This window comes from Pecten maximus, chromosome 12, assembly GCF_902652985.1.
Source record: "Pecten maximus chromosome 12, xPecMax1.1, whole genome shotgun sequence".
Lineage (NCBI taxonomy): Eukaryota > Metazoa > Mollusca > Bivalvia > Pectinida > Pectinidae > Pecten > Pecten maximus.
The window spans coordinates 26,372,977-26,389,351 of NC_047026.1; the positions used below are offsets into that span (position 1 = coordinate 26,372,977).

General features: G+C 37.6%; 1 long non-coding RNA gene across 1 annotated transcript in view; it reads right to left on the reverse strand.

Moving 5' to 3' along the window:
• LOC117340011 overlaps nucleotides 1-15,717 on the reverse strand; it is a 46,907-nt gene extending 31,190 nt beyond the window's left edge. Inside the window, exon 1 of the long non-coding RNA XR_004535352.1 lies at nucleotides 15,552-15,717. This is a non-coding gene — a long non-coding RNA (uncharacterized LOC117340011). The remainder of the gene's footprint in view (nucleotides 1-15,551) is intronic.
• Between the last annotated feature and the right edge of the window lie 658 nt (nucleotides 15,718-16,375).

Here is a 16,375-nt window from a genome sequence, read left to right on the forward strand (position 1 = left end):
CCACCCTTATACAAACCACCTCAAGTAGAGATCAAACCACCGGCCCCTATACAAACCACCTCAGGTAGAGATCAAACCACCCCTATACAAACCACCCCAGGTAGAGATCAAACCCCCCCTATACAAACCACCTCAGGTAGATATCAAACCACCCCTATACAAACCAACCCAGGTAGAGATCAAACCACCCCTATACAAACCACCTCAGGTAGAGATCAAACCCCCCCTATACAAACCACCTCAGGTAGATATCAAACCCCCCCTATACAAACCACCTCAGGTAGAGATCAAACCCCCCCTATACAAACCACCTCAGGTAGATATCAAACCACCCCTATACAAACCACCCCAGGTAGAGATCAAACCCCCCCTATACAAACCACCTCAGGTAGATATCAAACCACCCCTATACAAACCACCCCAGGTAGAGATCAAACCCCCCCTATACAAACCACCTCAGGTAGATATCAAACCCCCCCTATACAAACCAACCCAGGTAGAGATCAAACCCCCCCTATACAAACCACCTCAGGTAGAGATCAAACCACCGGCCCTTATACAAACCACCTCAGGTAGAGATCAAACCACCCCTATACAAACCAACCCAGGTAGAGATCAAACCCCCCCTATACAAACCAACCCAGGTAGAGATCAAACCCCCCCTATACAAACCACCTCAGGTAGAGATCAAACCACCGGCCCTTATACAAACCAACCCAGGTAGAGATCAAACCACCCCTATACAAACCACCTCAGGTAGAGATCAAACCACCCCTATACAAACCACCCCAGGTAGAGATCAAACCACCCCTATACAAACCACCTCAGGTAGAGATCAAACCACCCCTATACAAACCACCCCAGGTAGAGATCAAACCACCCCTATACAAACCACCTCAGGTAGAGATCAAACCACCCCTATACAAACCACCCCAGGTAGAGATCAAACCCCCCCTATACAAACCACCTCAGGTAGATATCAAACCACCCCTATACAAACCAACCCAGGTAGAGATCAAACCACCCCTATACAAACCACCTCAGGTAGAGATCAAACCACCCCTATACAAACCAACCCAGGTAGAGATCAAACCACCCCTATACAAACCACCTCAGGTAGAGATCAAACCACCCCTATACAAACCACCTCAGGTAGAGATCAAACCACCCCTATACAAACCACCTCGGGTAGAGATCAAACCACCGGCCCTTATACAAACCACCTCGGGTAGAGATCAAACCACCCCTATACAAACCACCTCAGGTAGAGAATGAACTAAGCTAATCAACAGTAGTTGTATAGTTCGATGCTCTACAGACTAAGCTATTGCAGTCCTTTCATATTGGTGTTTAGACTTTCTGCCAAAAACAATTTGGTTTGGTTTGGTTTAGCTTTGCATTTTTAACATCCAGGTCAGATATTCAATAAATTGAAATGAATTTTATGTATGTCAGAAAAGATGTTCCAAATACCATTATATCTGAAGGATCAACCTTCTCACTACTGTTTTACATTTGAAAATTCTGTACAAGATTGGGGGCCGCAGTGGCCGAGTGGTTAAGGTGTCCCGACACTTTATCACTAGCCCTCCACCACTGGGTTGCGAGTTTGAAACCTACGTGGGGCAGTAACCAGGTACTGGCCGTAGGCCGGTGGTTTTTTCTCCGGGTACTCCGGCTTTCCTCCACCTCCAAAACCTGGCACGTCCTTAAATGACCCTGGCTGTTAATAGGACATTAAACAAAAACAAACCAAACAAACCAAAGTACAATATTGGAAATGATTTGTGGACAGAGCTTATTTATGGACAAAAGCTTACATGCCGTATACAAGGACTTTCTTATGGAAAAAGGCTTAATTGCAAACAATTATGGGATAATTTATGGACAAGAGCTTATTTGTGGACAGAGACTTAATACTTGTTGAGAAATGTGGTATGTACGTGGTATGTATGTGGTATGTATGTGGTATGTATGTGGTATGTATAAAAGTACCATCCTATTCCAGAGTTATTTTTGTACATGTTTTACATTTAAATGCTGTTTACAGAAAGGCCAACTTTGATCTCATGAAATTATTTTCACCTGGATGATTTTGTTTTGAAGAATAAAACATGATGTCAACAATGTCTGTATCATATGTAATAATATGTTGTATGTCTATTCAGTAATCATTAATGATGGCACAAATAACATTGGATCATCCTATCCAGAAATGTCATTGTGTCCTGATAAAGCACTATACATAATACTGAAATCCTAAACTTAAACTAAGAATTAAATATTTATTTATTCATTTTTTTTGCATAAATTTAATGGTTTAATTTTATTTTAGGAACTCCATGTGAATGCAGAAAACTTTGTGCAGTCACGAAACACGCTTCCACCTGACAATAGTTGTAAGGCTGTATATGTTGTCCGATTATTTTAGTCTGTATGTGTTGCCCGATTATTTTAGGCTGTATATGTTGTCCGATTATTTTAGGCTGTATATGTTGTCCGATTATTTTAGGCTGTATATATTGCCCGATTATTGCAAGACTAAATGTGTTGCCCGATTATTTTAGGCTGTATGTGTTGCCCATTTTTCCTATGATCTGATTGCTCATTATGACTCTCATACTTGTTTACCCCTGCCCCTCCACATCCTGCTCACCGATGAACACCTCTCTACTCTGGACACTTGTGCTAAATATTTATTAAAGTACTTCCCTACATGATTTTTGATATTATAACTATGAATTTGTTACCTCGAAGTTATCAAAAACTACATCTAAAAGAGTACTTTTCTGCCCCCAGATATATATAAGCCGTCAAAACTGGCTAATTTTACTTGTCTGTCTCTAGCCAATCAGCAATGGGGCTGTTTGTTGCTGTAGATAGATTCCAATCAGTGATGTCACAAGTGTGAGAGTCACCTAGAGCAAGCAATGTGATAGTTCAGTCAGTTTAAGAGCGCTGGCCAAGTAACCTCAGGTGCATGATTCAGTGCTCCCTACCCGTGTTGGCCCAAACGTGAATGATCTTTATTGGTTCTATGTCAGACTGATCTTCTTTAAATTGTTCTCTTCTTTCTCTCTGTATAATCAAATAACAAGAACGTGTGGAACCTAGTTTTTTTTCAAGAAAAAGCAAACTTCAATTCTCAAAATCCAAGATGGCTGCCTGTTGGCCATTTTGTTTTCCAATGATCAAAATTGTCAGGGCACAACTAAGGACCAAGAGGAACCTTCAAGTGATGCTTGAGCAATATCGATTTCAATTCTCAAAATCCAAGATGGCTGCCTGTTGGCCATTTTGTTTTCCAATGATCAAAATTGTCAGGGCACAACTAAGGACCAAGAGGAACCTTCAAGTGATGCTTGAGCAATATCGATTTCAATTCTCAAAATCCAAGATGGCTCCCTGTTAGCCATTTTGTTTCTTCCTTATCAAAAATCAAAATGGAGTTGTCACAACTAGGGACCAAGGAGAGCTTTAAGTTTAAGAAATATCCCTCCAGTACCTTTCCAGAAATAGCGATAACAAAAACTGTTTACTAACGGAGGGACAATGGACCATGGAAATAGGGCGATATGAATAGCCCACTTTCTGATGATGATGGACTAATAACAAAATATATTCAAATACACTTTAAGGCTACGACCCTGTTAACTGATCAGGCCAATCTTATGTTATTACCATATTTACTGTATTAGCATTTTTACCATCATTTATAAAGTATGTTGGTGGGCTTATTACCAGGTATGTACTTATTGCTGAATATAAGCTTGATATGACTATACTCTATCACTTAAAATTAACTGGGTTTAACTGTTTGTCCTTTCCACCAGGATTAAGTCCAAGCTTACCATAAATAACGACATTCCACCTTCACACTCAGATTTTACTATTAAATCTACCTCCTATTTAAATAAAAGTGATATCACCGTGCTCTGTAAGAAGGGAGATTTAAAGATGAGAACAACTGTCTGAAAACTAGGGCTTGTCTCGTCAGGGATTTTATCACAAATAACATTTGGTAAGGCCTGAAATCAACCATGTAATTCACCTTGATAGGAAATCTGATTTGGTAAACCAGTTTGTACCTGTGAAATGGTCTGGCTATATATCTCACTTGTGTTACACCTTAATCTGACCCTTCATATCACAGGACTCTGACAGGTAATATGACCTATTGTGCCAATATAAAATGACATTGAAATGTGTGTTTTAAAAAATATTTGCAAAAAGTTTCGATACTGCAATGAAATGTGTAGCTTAAGTACTTTCCATTTCATGAAAAGCTACATGAAGTACCCAGAATTTGGTAGCTATGACAACCTGGCAAACAGTAACATCCCAACTCAAAGTTCATAGTTATATAATAATGTGAATATTCACATCTTTCAATTTTCAAGGGCATACCAGTACAAGTTAACATCTTCTACAAGAGGCTCATTTATTAATGACTGTTATTGACCAAGTAGTTAGGCTAGATTATTTAAACCTAGCTTTCAAATCTTCTGAGCTAAATCCTGAATGGTTCATCATTGAAGTTTTCTCGTTACAGAGGTACCATACAAGTTGGATGTACATTGTTTTTGTAACATACACGTCTCTGCATTACAGAAGTTAGGTTGTAGTTTGCATGCATGCAAAGACAAACATTAACTTGGATTTTTGCCACTTGTGTCACAATGCCATGGACTGGCTAGTTGGAGATTAAACAATTAAAATTAGAACGCGGACAGGTCACTTAGAGCCGGCCATGTGGCTATATACCCTATTATAAATCAAGAAGCCAGTTTCTCATATCATTGAGTTTGGCGTTGGACAATTCAATTAAAAAAAATTGCAAGGAAGCATACTCTACATTATACTATGATGTGAAAGTTGTTTCCTTCCACCTTGGTCAGATGACTCCCCATGATATTCCAACCAACTTTATAATGTTATAACAAAAAGTTCATCATTGAAAAGATACCAAATGACCTTGACATTTGGACCTATAATGACATTTACTTTTTATTTCGACCTTGTTCTTATTGCTCATCTGCATTTGTTATTTTTAGTAACAGAGACCTTAACTTTGACATTGGGAATTTTTTAGACCCCTATTGCACATCTGTATTTCACTGACCTTTTATAAGGGCCTTTTATGATGCATTTTTGACAGTATATACTGTACTCAGACGTATTTTTAGCAATTGACCTTGACCTTGAGAGCTTTTTACATCCCTATTGCACATCTATACATCACAGATTAATACCATATTAAGTTTTAGAAAGTTTGGACATTTGGATTCTGAGATAATCTCCAGAAACAGAAGTGCTGATGGACAGACATACCGATTACTATAGGGACCTGTGATGTGGGGCCCTAATAACAGTCCATCCTGATTACTATATAAAGGGCACCTGTGATGGGGGGCCCTAAAAATAATCCAAAAATAAAGTGCTATTCAGTTATTTTCAAATTATGTTCGTTATATTATGGAGTGAAGAGGATGGCAGGTCCTGGTGTGCTTCCACTCAGATATTCAACTTCAACCTTCCAGCTTCCCAGCCCACTTTCCCATCGACTAAATGACTAAACGAAGGAAATTCCATTCAGTGCAGTTTTGGTGCTGTTTGAGGCCAGGACAAATTCAAGGTAGATGTACCTTTATCTGCAAGTTCAATGATTGGGGCATGTTCAGGTGTGTATTAAATCTATAGGTATTTTAACTTGACATGGAGTTAGGTGAAAGTTACAGTCAACAACAACAGTACACATTCCTTTGCTGACTGGTCACTATGTATTATAACTGACCGACTAACCACATGGAGTTTGGTCATGTCACACAGTACACCAATAAGGCCGAAACAAAACAAATACGTGATTCCTGTACTATTTTTAAACATTTAATTTTTAGAACTGATTTATACACGGGTTAACAATTTTTATTTATAACTAAACATATATTTTGCAAGTGCATCCAGTCTCAGGTTTTAGGCATAACCGTATAATATTATTTTGGCCCCGGATATGACGCGACAGGTGGTGTTAACTGGTCAAGATGAAGTATGTGATTGGTCAATGTAGCGGTAAATGCAATATGCAGATATACAGTTCAAAACGAAAACAAAGTTAAGATTGAATTCAAGCTGAATAAGTGGATGTATCTTTTCAAATGAGACATTGATAAAATTATATTCCTGATTCAAATGCATGCAGTCTTATTACACAAGTTATTTGCTGATTATGGTGCTCAGTAGAAAAGCTGACAGCTATGATTTTAGTCTTTATCTCTCTTGGCCTTTAAGTATATACATCTATTATAATACCTATATATCAGTATCTTGCTGTAGATGATCCAACAGTGTATAATTTATCATTTTCGATAATAATGGAAGTATCATCTTAATTTTACTTGAACATGATATTTAATATACTAAAACCTGCATAATCCATTAACAAAGATAGAAAAGTTGCCAACATTTGGACTTAGCAACACAATATTATTATTTGCTTTGCCTTAGGTTTAAGGAGATTAATTAGCCTTAAAAACGTATTAAACACCAACAACAGTCATTCATGCAGAGGCACATTGAACCAATGTAGCTCCTAACAATGAAAATCTTCCTCTGCTGGACTTAATCATGGGAAAAATGTATATCACAAATGGTCAGTGTGGATATCTGGGCTGTCCACTCTGTGGGTCAGGGCTGACCTTGACCCTCAGACAATCCTATCAGTACATGTTATTATCTAGACCTTGTTTACAGCTTGTTGTTTACAACCTCCACAGTAGTAAATAGCCCTCAAGCAATGCAAATAATAGCTGTCAAATCAAAACTTTTTAATACCCCATCTCCCCTCACTTTTTCTGTATATTAAAAAATAACATAAAACCCAGCTTGTGTACATGTCCTGACTTTGAATATAACAGTGTTACTTGATATCATAAACCTCAGAGCAATAGTCAATCCAAGGTAATACAACTGATTCTACATACTCAATATATCAGCTTAGGGGGGTAGGGGTGGGTTGGGGCACAATAGCTCTGGAGAACACTGGATGATATATAACCTCAAGCGAATTAAGGTCCCAGGTACATGATCAATCACCCCTAACCAGGGCTGTTCTGTTTCTTAAGAAGCTGAGATATTTAGTTTTTTTGCTGTTGTGGCTGTAACTCCAATTGCTCATGATAGCATGCAACAGGCCTCTCATATATTTTGAATGAGGTAGCCACCAACTACTACAAAATGACTCTCCAAATGGCCCTGGCTGTTCATAGGCCAATAAATCCAGCTAATCAACACAGTGTATAATTTACAATATGTTTTACACAGTCTACTCATGAGTACTGAAATATATAACATGATGGGAAATGTATAGCTTATAACAAAAATTAATCATGATCAACACTTAATTACTATCCACATTAGTTTCTGCTAGCTAAAAAGACAATTAAATTTGAACTGCAAATTTGACGTTTGCAAAAGTAATAGTACAGAAGTGACTATCCTGAGTTTATCAGTATAGTATTCATCACTTTAGAAATTATATTACTGAACTGAAGACAATATCTCCCTACAGCTTGGCTGCTATTGACCATTACCAGGCCAGTGGATGTTGTTGACACCAAATTCATTCATCAAGTAGCTTATCTATAATGCTAATGGCTTTACTGCATGTCCAAAACTGAATAAATTTCTCACTTGACTACCTCCCTTTGTGACCGATGTATCAGATGATAAATCAATGATTTCAATATCTCTGGCTGTACTAGAATATCAATTCCCTGCTGATATCATCTCTAATCATCAAAAGCCAAAAGTTCATAGCAATTGTATTAATATCAAATGCTTAAACTAATTTTTTAAGTCGAAAACACATCATTATAAAACTTATACTTGCAAGACACACTCACAATATTTCTTTAATAATTCTTAGATATTTTTGATTTATTAAAACTTGTTTACAATAGGGTCATATTTCTTAAGAAATGAATCAAGAATTCCACGGAAGTGGATGTGTTGGCTGCGCAGCAATCAAACTGATCTGCTCTGCAAATCAAAACAAGTTTTGTGCAATTTTAATTCATACAGAAACCAGTAAGCACTATATGGAGTTTTAGGTTGATTGACCCAAAGGGAACTGGACAGATTGACCTTGACCTTGACCTTCGAACATGAAAAGCAATCCCAAGCATGCACTTTTGATAAGGAAGCACAATACAAAGTTTGAGTTTGATTGGCCCAAGGGAACTCAAGTTATGGCATGGAAACCAGTTTTCTATCAACAGTGACCTTGACCTTTGACCTTTGAACATTGAACCTGAAAGCAATCCCATGCAAGCACTTCCTTTAAGAAAGCAATGCATCAAGTTTGCGTTTGATTGGACCAAGCTTAAGGGATCTGAAGCTACCGTATTGCAAGCAAACCTATTTTTTATTTATGGTAACAATGACCTTTTGACCTTTGAACCTGAAAAGCAATCTAAGTAAGCACTTTTGGTAAGGAAGCACTGTATGAAGTTTGAGACTGATTGGCTAAGGAAAACTTGAGTCATCACATGGAAACAAATTTTCTAATTATAGTAACAGTGATCTTGACCTTTAACCTTCAAACCTGAAAAGCAATCCCAAGCAAAGTTTGAGTTTGATCGGCCCAAGGAAACTCATGTTACAACATGGAAACCAATTTTCTATTAACAATAACAGTGACCTTGACCCTGGACCTTAATTTGAACATGATAAGCAATCCTAAGCAAGCACTTTTGGAAAAGAAAGCACTATATGAAATTTGAGTTTGATTGGCCCATGGTAAGTCAAGTAGTCGCACGGAAACCATTGTGCAGACTTTCTAATTATAGAAACAATGACCTTTGACCTATGAACCTGAAAAGCAATCTAAGCAAGCACTTTTGGTAAAGAAGCACTGTATGAAGTTTGAGTTTGATTGGCCCAAGGGAACTCGAGTTATCGCATGGCAACCAATTTTCTATTAAGAGTAACAGCGACCTTGACCTTTGACCTTCAAACCTGAAAAGCAATCCCAAGCAACCAGTTTTGATAAGGAAGCACAATACAAAGTTTGAGTTTAATTGACTCTAGGGAACTCGAGTTATTGCATGGAAACCATTCTGCGGAAGCTGCTGCCAACACTGCCGATGCCGCCGACGCTGCCAACATAGTGATACCTATATGTCGCCTTTTACAGGCGACACAAAAATCACTAAAATGGAAAAGAAATTAGTCCTGGTGATATGATTAGGCTATTGACAAAATCAGCAAAACTCAGGAACCGTAACCATCTTTGTATAAACAGTGTCTCACCCCTCATATGCAAGTTAAGACTGCACTCTTAATTGATATAGTATCATTAATTGCCATTAGGACAACACATACATACTGAAGCCCCTACCCAGGCCTGCTATGTAGGAACACACATTACCATCTCCATGGCATTTGAATCTCACAACAATCTAATTGATCCATGTGACCTGAATTCTACAATTTGTTCTCCTGGTTTTTTACCCAGGATATAGGTCATCTTCCTGAATTCCTACAAAAAGCTTATTGATTCCCTGGGGAAGATAATTTGCTTAAGGGCACCTGTCAGTATACATAAAATGGAGTTAAAAAAAGGCACATACAAAAATGACTTTGTGACCTAAAAGTTGTTTCTAACTTTCTTTATACTAATTAAGACAGAACTCAAGAGTTTGGATACTAAAGGAATTCTGAAAAAAAAATGACATGAAGGATGGAACCAGTCAGGAAGATTTGAGAAATAAGATATAAAAAATTATCAGATTAGCATATGAAAGGTCAGATTTAAAAAATGGAAGGAGACATGTGGTTGAATTGGGAGTTTTGTTGAAAGCTGACACCAAGTACAATTATAACTAATTGCTTTGTCATTGTTTCCTATAGCAATGTTATTAAAATAGACCCATACCATAACATACTGGTCCTAGTCACACAAATACAGATTACAGGAAAAATGGCCTGTAAATTATGTATAGATCAATACTTGACACTGTAACAGATCTACAGACCTTCAGGACAGCACTTTTGGCCTTTATACCTCACAGATCATTTAGCAAACACCAGCAAGTCTTTAATGGGCTGGAATCTTATTGTCTACAGACTCATATCCACACAAATCAATATTTCAAAAGAATGACACCCAAGATCAATACCAGGCATTTTCTGCTCCCCAACTTGTATCATTTTACATCGCCTGACCTAGATTTGGTCTGTTTACATGTGCCAAGTGTTTACAAGTGCTTTAGAACACGATGTCCTCTGTACTTCAACCAAATTAGATCATATGTCTGTCTTGGTCCCAAATGTCATCAAGCAGTACTTGAAGGTTTTATTTGTCCTTAATTCTTACTTTCAAAAACTTAAGTGCGTTGCACGGTCTGCATGGCTATATCTTCTACTTGAGGTGAAAGTGACTGAAAGTGACTGAAAGTATGTTTAAATTTAAATTGGTTTATAGCAATTACCCATACAATAGTTAGGCATTTTAATGTATCATTTGATAGCAAGGAAATCTTGATACAATAAGTGATGATACATTCAGCCCTTCAGTCATCTCTCCTGACCAGGTCCATGCTGGCCCAGCCTAAAAATATCCGACATGGCCCAGCCTAAAAATATCCAACATGGCCCAGCCTAAAAATATCCCTCACAACCTTAAAATCCTGTAAACAACAAAATCTGACATTTTACAAATTGTATCATCACCACTTCAAATTGTTTAACTGAACAATAACACACAGATAGGTTTTGACTGTAAACCAAACTGGGGCTGCCCTGTGCTGTTTGTATGTGTACTGTTTACAACAGAGAAAGTCGGTTAATATATTCAGCTTCTTGCCTATTGATGTGTGTAGAGTTGGGGGTCTATTTTCAGCTGGTGACTACAATGTGCTTTCTGCATTGCCACTGCCTGGAACATGTGTACACCACTGCTCAGTGGTTCAGGGTTGTTTGGGACACCACAGAATGGGAGAGGTCACCGAGGAAATCACAACCTAGGACTGGTACAGGGGAAGCAACCCAACATATCACAGGTGGGAAAGGTATACTGGAGAGTCAGTTGGAAAACATCGCATGGTAGGATTGTTAGTGGGGGGCAGTTGGAAAATATCACACTGTGGGACTGTTACAGGTGGAGGGGGGGGGGGGGGGGGGGGGGGGCAGATGGAAAAATATCACACCCTAGGACTGTCACAGGGGGGAACAGTTAGAAAATGTCACACTGTGGTACTGTCACAGGGGGGAACAGTTAGAAAATGTCACACTGTGGTACTGTTACAGGGGGAACAGTTAGAAAATGTCACACTGTGGTACTGTTACAGGGGGAACAGTTGGAAAATATCACACTGTGGGACTGTTACAGGGGGAACAGTTGGAAAATGTCACACTGTGGGACTGTTACAGGGGGGAACAGTTGGAAAATATCACACTGTGGACTGTTACAGGGGGAACAGTTAGAAAATGTCACACTGTGGTACTGTTACAGGGGGAACAGTTAGAAAATGTCACACTGTGGTACTGTTACAGGGGGAACAGTTGGAAAATATCACACTGTGGGACTGTTACAGGGGGAACAGTTGGAAAATGTCACACTGTGGGACTGTTACAGGGGGGAACAGTTGGAAAATATCACACTGTGGACTGTTACAGGGGGAACAGTTAGAAAATGTCACACTGTGGTACTGTTACAGGGGGAACAGTTAGAAAATGTCACACTGTGGTACTGTTACAGGGGGAACAGTTGGAAAATATCACACTGTGGGACTGTTACAGGGGGAACAGTTGGAAAATGTCACACTGTGGGACTGTTACAGGGGGGAACAGTTGGAAAATATCACACTGTGGACTGTTACAGGGGGAACAGTTGGAAAATATCACACTGTGGTACTGTTACAGGGGGAACAGTTAGAAAATATCACACTGTGGGACTGTTACAGGGGGGAACAGTTAGAAAATATCACACTGTGGGACTGTTACAGGGGGGAACAGTTGGAAAATATCACACTGTGGTACTGTTACAGGGTGAACAGTTGGAAAATATCACACTGTGGGACTGTTACAGGGGGGAACAGTTGGAAAATATCACACTGTGGTACTGTTACAGGGGGAACAGTTAGAAAATATCACACTGTGGGACTGTTACAGGGGGAACGGTTGGAAAATATCACACCCTAGGACTGTTACAGGGGGAACGGTTGGAAAATATCACACCCTAGGACTGTTACAGGGGGAACAGTTGGAAAATATGACTTAAATCATACTACTATAGCAAGTAAATAAAGAGGCATTCCTTGGTGCGAGATCAGAAAGATGAAACAAGAGGCCCAATGAGCCAGGTGTATCACTCACCTGGCTCTACAGCAACTTTAAAATTTATCTAGGTCATTTCTACAAATACTTTGCTGATTACCACTTTAAATATCAGAGTAAGCTAGGTTTATTCATGTCAATAAATTTTCTAGTCATTCCAGCATACTATTGGCGTAATATCACATATCAGAATCTCTTGGCTATAGAGAAATCATTATTTAAAGATTTAAACCTATTTGATCCATGTGACATTTAATGTAGGTCAAGGACATTCATTTGAATAAAATTGTTAGCCCTTCATTCCAGCAATATCAAATCCCTGGGCATCTCAGTTATTGAGGAGAAGTCATTTGAAGATTTTAACCTATTTGACCCCTGTAACCTTGAAAGTAGGTCAAGGCCATCCATTTGATTAAACTTGATAGGGCTTTATCCAAGCATGCCTACAGGCCCAATATCAGTACCCCGGGCCTTCTGGTTATTGAGAAGAAGTCATTTAAATGAAAAGTTTGCACATGACGGAGAAACAAACAAATGTATTTCAGATAACTTGTGGAAAAACAGATAACTTGTGGAAAAACAGAGTTTATTTTCACTCAGCCTTAATAAAAACCAACAGCAAGTATACATGTGTCATTAATCAAGTGATTCGGTAGATTAATATATCATTTACATATCTTTAATAACGATTGAAGTAATGTGAATCAGGTTTACCTAGCTAATCATTAACAGATATACTACACACTGTATACTAGTATAAGTATCCTAAATTCTACAAGGATTACCTATATCAGACTTGCTTATACCAGACTGCAGGGAAGTCGGTTATTATTGTTTCCTGTTTCAACATACATGTATTTTCAACATGCCTACTGATTTTCACAAGACATGTTAGAGATATTCTGACCTAGTTTAATCGTCACAGAAAACAATTTTACATTTGGTGCTGTATTATCTCGGTCAGCCTGTTTTATTTACAAACGATTCACTGGCCTGGAACTAATGTACACATACATATAGTTTGTAAGGTAATAACAATTTAAAACTTCATCTCATACCAGCATACACAATGGGCCAGCATACACCATGACAGTGTATTTTATGAGTATCAATTTTGACATAAACAACTTTAATGTACTCGTTACAAACTACATAGAAAAAGAGGATTTAATTAAACAGCTTTAAAGTGTAGTCAGTATATTTCCTAACAGTTTAGATAGGATTTTAGTTATGAAAATTTTAATGTCTTAGAAAACTTTAATGAGTAAACAGAAGATCATCAGGGCCATTGGTTTTTTTGTTTAACGTCCTATTAACAGCCAGAGCCATTTAAGGACGTGCCAGGTTTTGGAGGTGGAGGAAAGCGGAGTATCCGAAGAAAAACCACCGGCCTACGGTCAGCACCTGGCAACTGCCCCACGTAGGTTTCGAACTTGTAACCCAGAGGTGGAGGGCTAGTGATAAAGTGTCAGGACACCTTAACCACTCGGCCACCCGGCTCCATCAGTCTACCAATTAATTCAAGGTACATGTTAACTAGCTATTTCTTATAAATTTATTAAATGAGAGACTTGAAAAAAGTCACCACTTGATTGTTATACAATTTCTTCAGTTTGATTTAAAATCAATTAACTTTGCTGATTTTTCAATGAAGATTGCAATCTTGATTTTGGTTGTTCAGTCCAAGTACCAGCGAGGTACATATTTTGTAAGGTTCGCAGTTTGACACATTTTAGATTATCAAGAACAGAGTATAGGTATGTACTGGTACTTGTATGATAAATCCCATAAAGTGATGCAGATGACTGTAGACACTGCTGGATCCTAAAACCTCTAGCTCTGTACACCTCTGTCCTTGAGATTAAACCACTCTAGAAACCTTGTAATCAGACCTGACAACTATCCATCAGGTTACACACTCACTGGACCAATAGCCTACATCCAATCAAAATTTACCACACACATGTAATTTAAGAATGGTGTGACTAAACGGTCACTTGTCAATAAAAATAATGGAGTCAATAAAAATAATGGAGTGTTTAATGTGTGGCGGAACAGAATATGTAATGAAATGTAGAACGTCCTTCCTATTACTGCTCCAATTTAAACCCCAAGTGACAAATGTGTCAGACTTCTGTGAAGTTTACCCCCTGTCTGGGACACATGTACCACACCTTTCCCTACAAAGAAAAATTCAATACAAAACAACTGAAACTGTTTTAAATTCAAATGGTGAAGACATGTAATATAAATAGAGACAAAATCAAGTGATCTGTGAGCCTTAATTAATAGTCATCAACATTTACAGACTCTAGAAACTAACCTAAGGATCCAACTCATACACTATTAATTGATTTAAATTAGCAGTTTAGTAACAAGAAAAATGTTTGTATGAAATCTAAAACAAAGTCTAAGAAGAACTTTCTGAGAATTAGCAAAAACAAACTTCAACAGTCAAAATACAAGATGGCCACCTTTTGGCCATTTTGTTCTCTGTATCAGACTCAAAATTGAATGGTCACAACTAGGGACCAAGGGGAATCTAGATGTGTAGCTCGAGAAATATCCCTCCAGTACTTCTCGAAAAATAGCAAAAAACAAACTTCAACTGTTAAAACAAAGATAGATTCTTGTAAGCCATTTTTGTTTTTCCAATCATTCTCTAAAGAATTGTTTACGACAGATGACAGACATAGGGCAATTTGAAAAGCCCAAGATAACTTATATGACAATTGGAGAAGTAAAACAGAGTAAATCCAGCTATCTGTGATAGAGATTTGGGTATAATCATCTATGTATTTGTATCATTATTGATTTTTTAATATACCTGTGTGTTAAATAAAGAGAATCATGTGAGGGTGTACAAAGCCTCTTTCTGACATTGTATGGTTTACCTCGTGAGAAAAGATAAATTGATTTTTTATATAATCTGGACGTGTGTGGAATTACTTAGGTTGTATCTGTGAGTCAGGTATTAAACAGGAAGGGGGAAAAATGTTCCTTTTAAACCAGTAAGGAGTCAATATTTAACACTGACATAAAGGTGTTCTTCCTTTTTACACAGTCAGCAAAACTTGTCACTCCACCATGAGTCATACAGAACCGATTGTGAAACGCTCTAGATGCCCTTGAAGTTTTTATCATATTGTTTTCTTAAAATAGAATCTAATCATCAGGCTGAATTTTAAATAGACATGTCAAAATATTTCTCTTACCTGCAAACTTTCCATCATTTTATCGTTTTTTTTTCTTCTTCTTTTCTTTGAAATATAAGAACTTGTCATCGTTAATATTTTGTCCCACACCTGAACATCACATGTAAAGTTAAAGTCACCTTGGTTGATGATCTGTACAGCACATCTATAATATCACATCACCGTAACATTTTCCTCTTTTTTTTTATAAAAAACGTCTCTAACATTTTAAGGTCAAATAGAGTAACAACTTGTGTTTCTGTGGATAAAAGATGTGTACAGTTACCTGTACAGTCCTAAGTTTTACCTGTATAGTCCTAGGTTTTACCTGTATATACATGTAGTCCTAAGTTTTACCTGTATAGTCCTAATTTTACCTGTATATACATGTAGTCCTAAGTTTTACCTGTAAAGTCCTAAATTTTACCTGTATACATGTAGTCCTAAGTTTTACTTGTATAGTCCTAAGTTTTACCTGTATAGTCCTAGATTTTACCTGTATAGGCCTGAGTTTTACCTGTATAGTCCTTATTTTTAACTTTTAACTGTATAGTCCTAACTTTTACCTTTATTAGTCCTAACTTTTACCTTTATTAGTCCTAAATTTTACCTTTATTAGTCCTAACTTTAACCTGTATAGTCCTAACTTTGACCTGTATAGTCCTTATTTTTAACTTTTAACTGTATAGTCCTAACTTTTACCTTTATTAGTCCTAACTTTTACCTTTATTAGTCCTAACTTTTACCTTTATTAGTCCTAACTTTTACCTTTATTAGTCCTAACTTTAACCTGTATAGTCCTAATTTTGACCTGTATAGTCCTAACTTTGACCTTTATTAGTCCT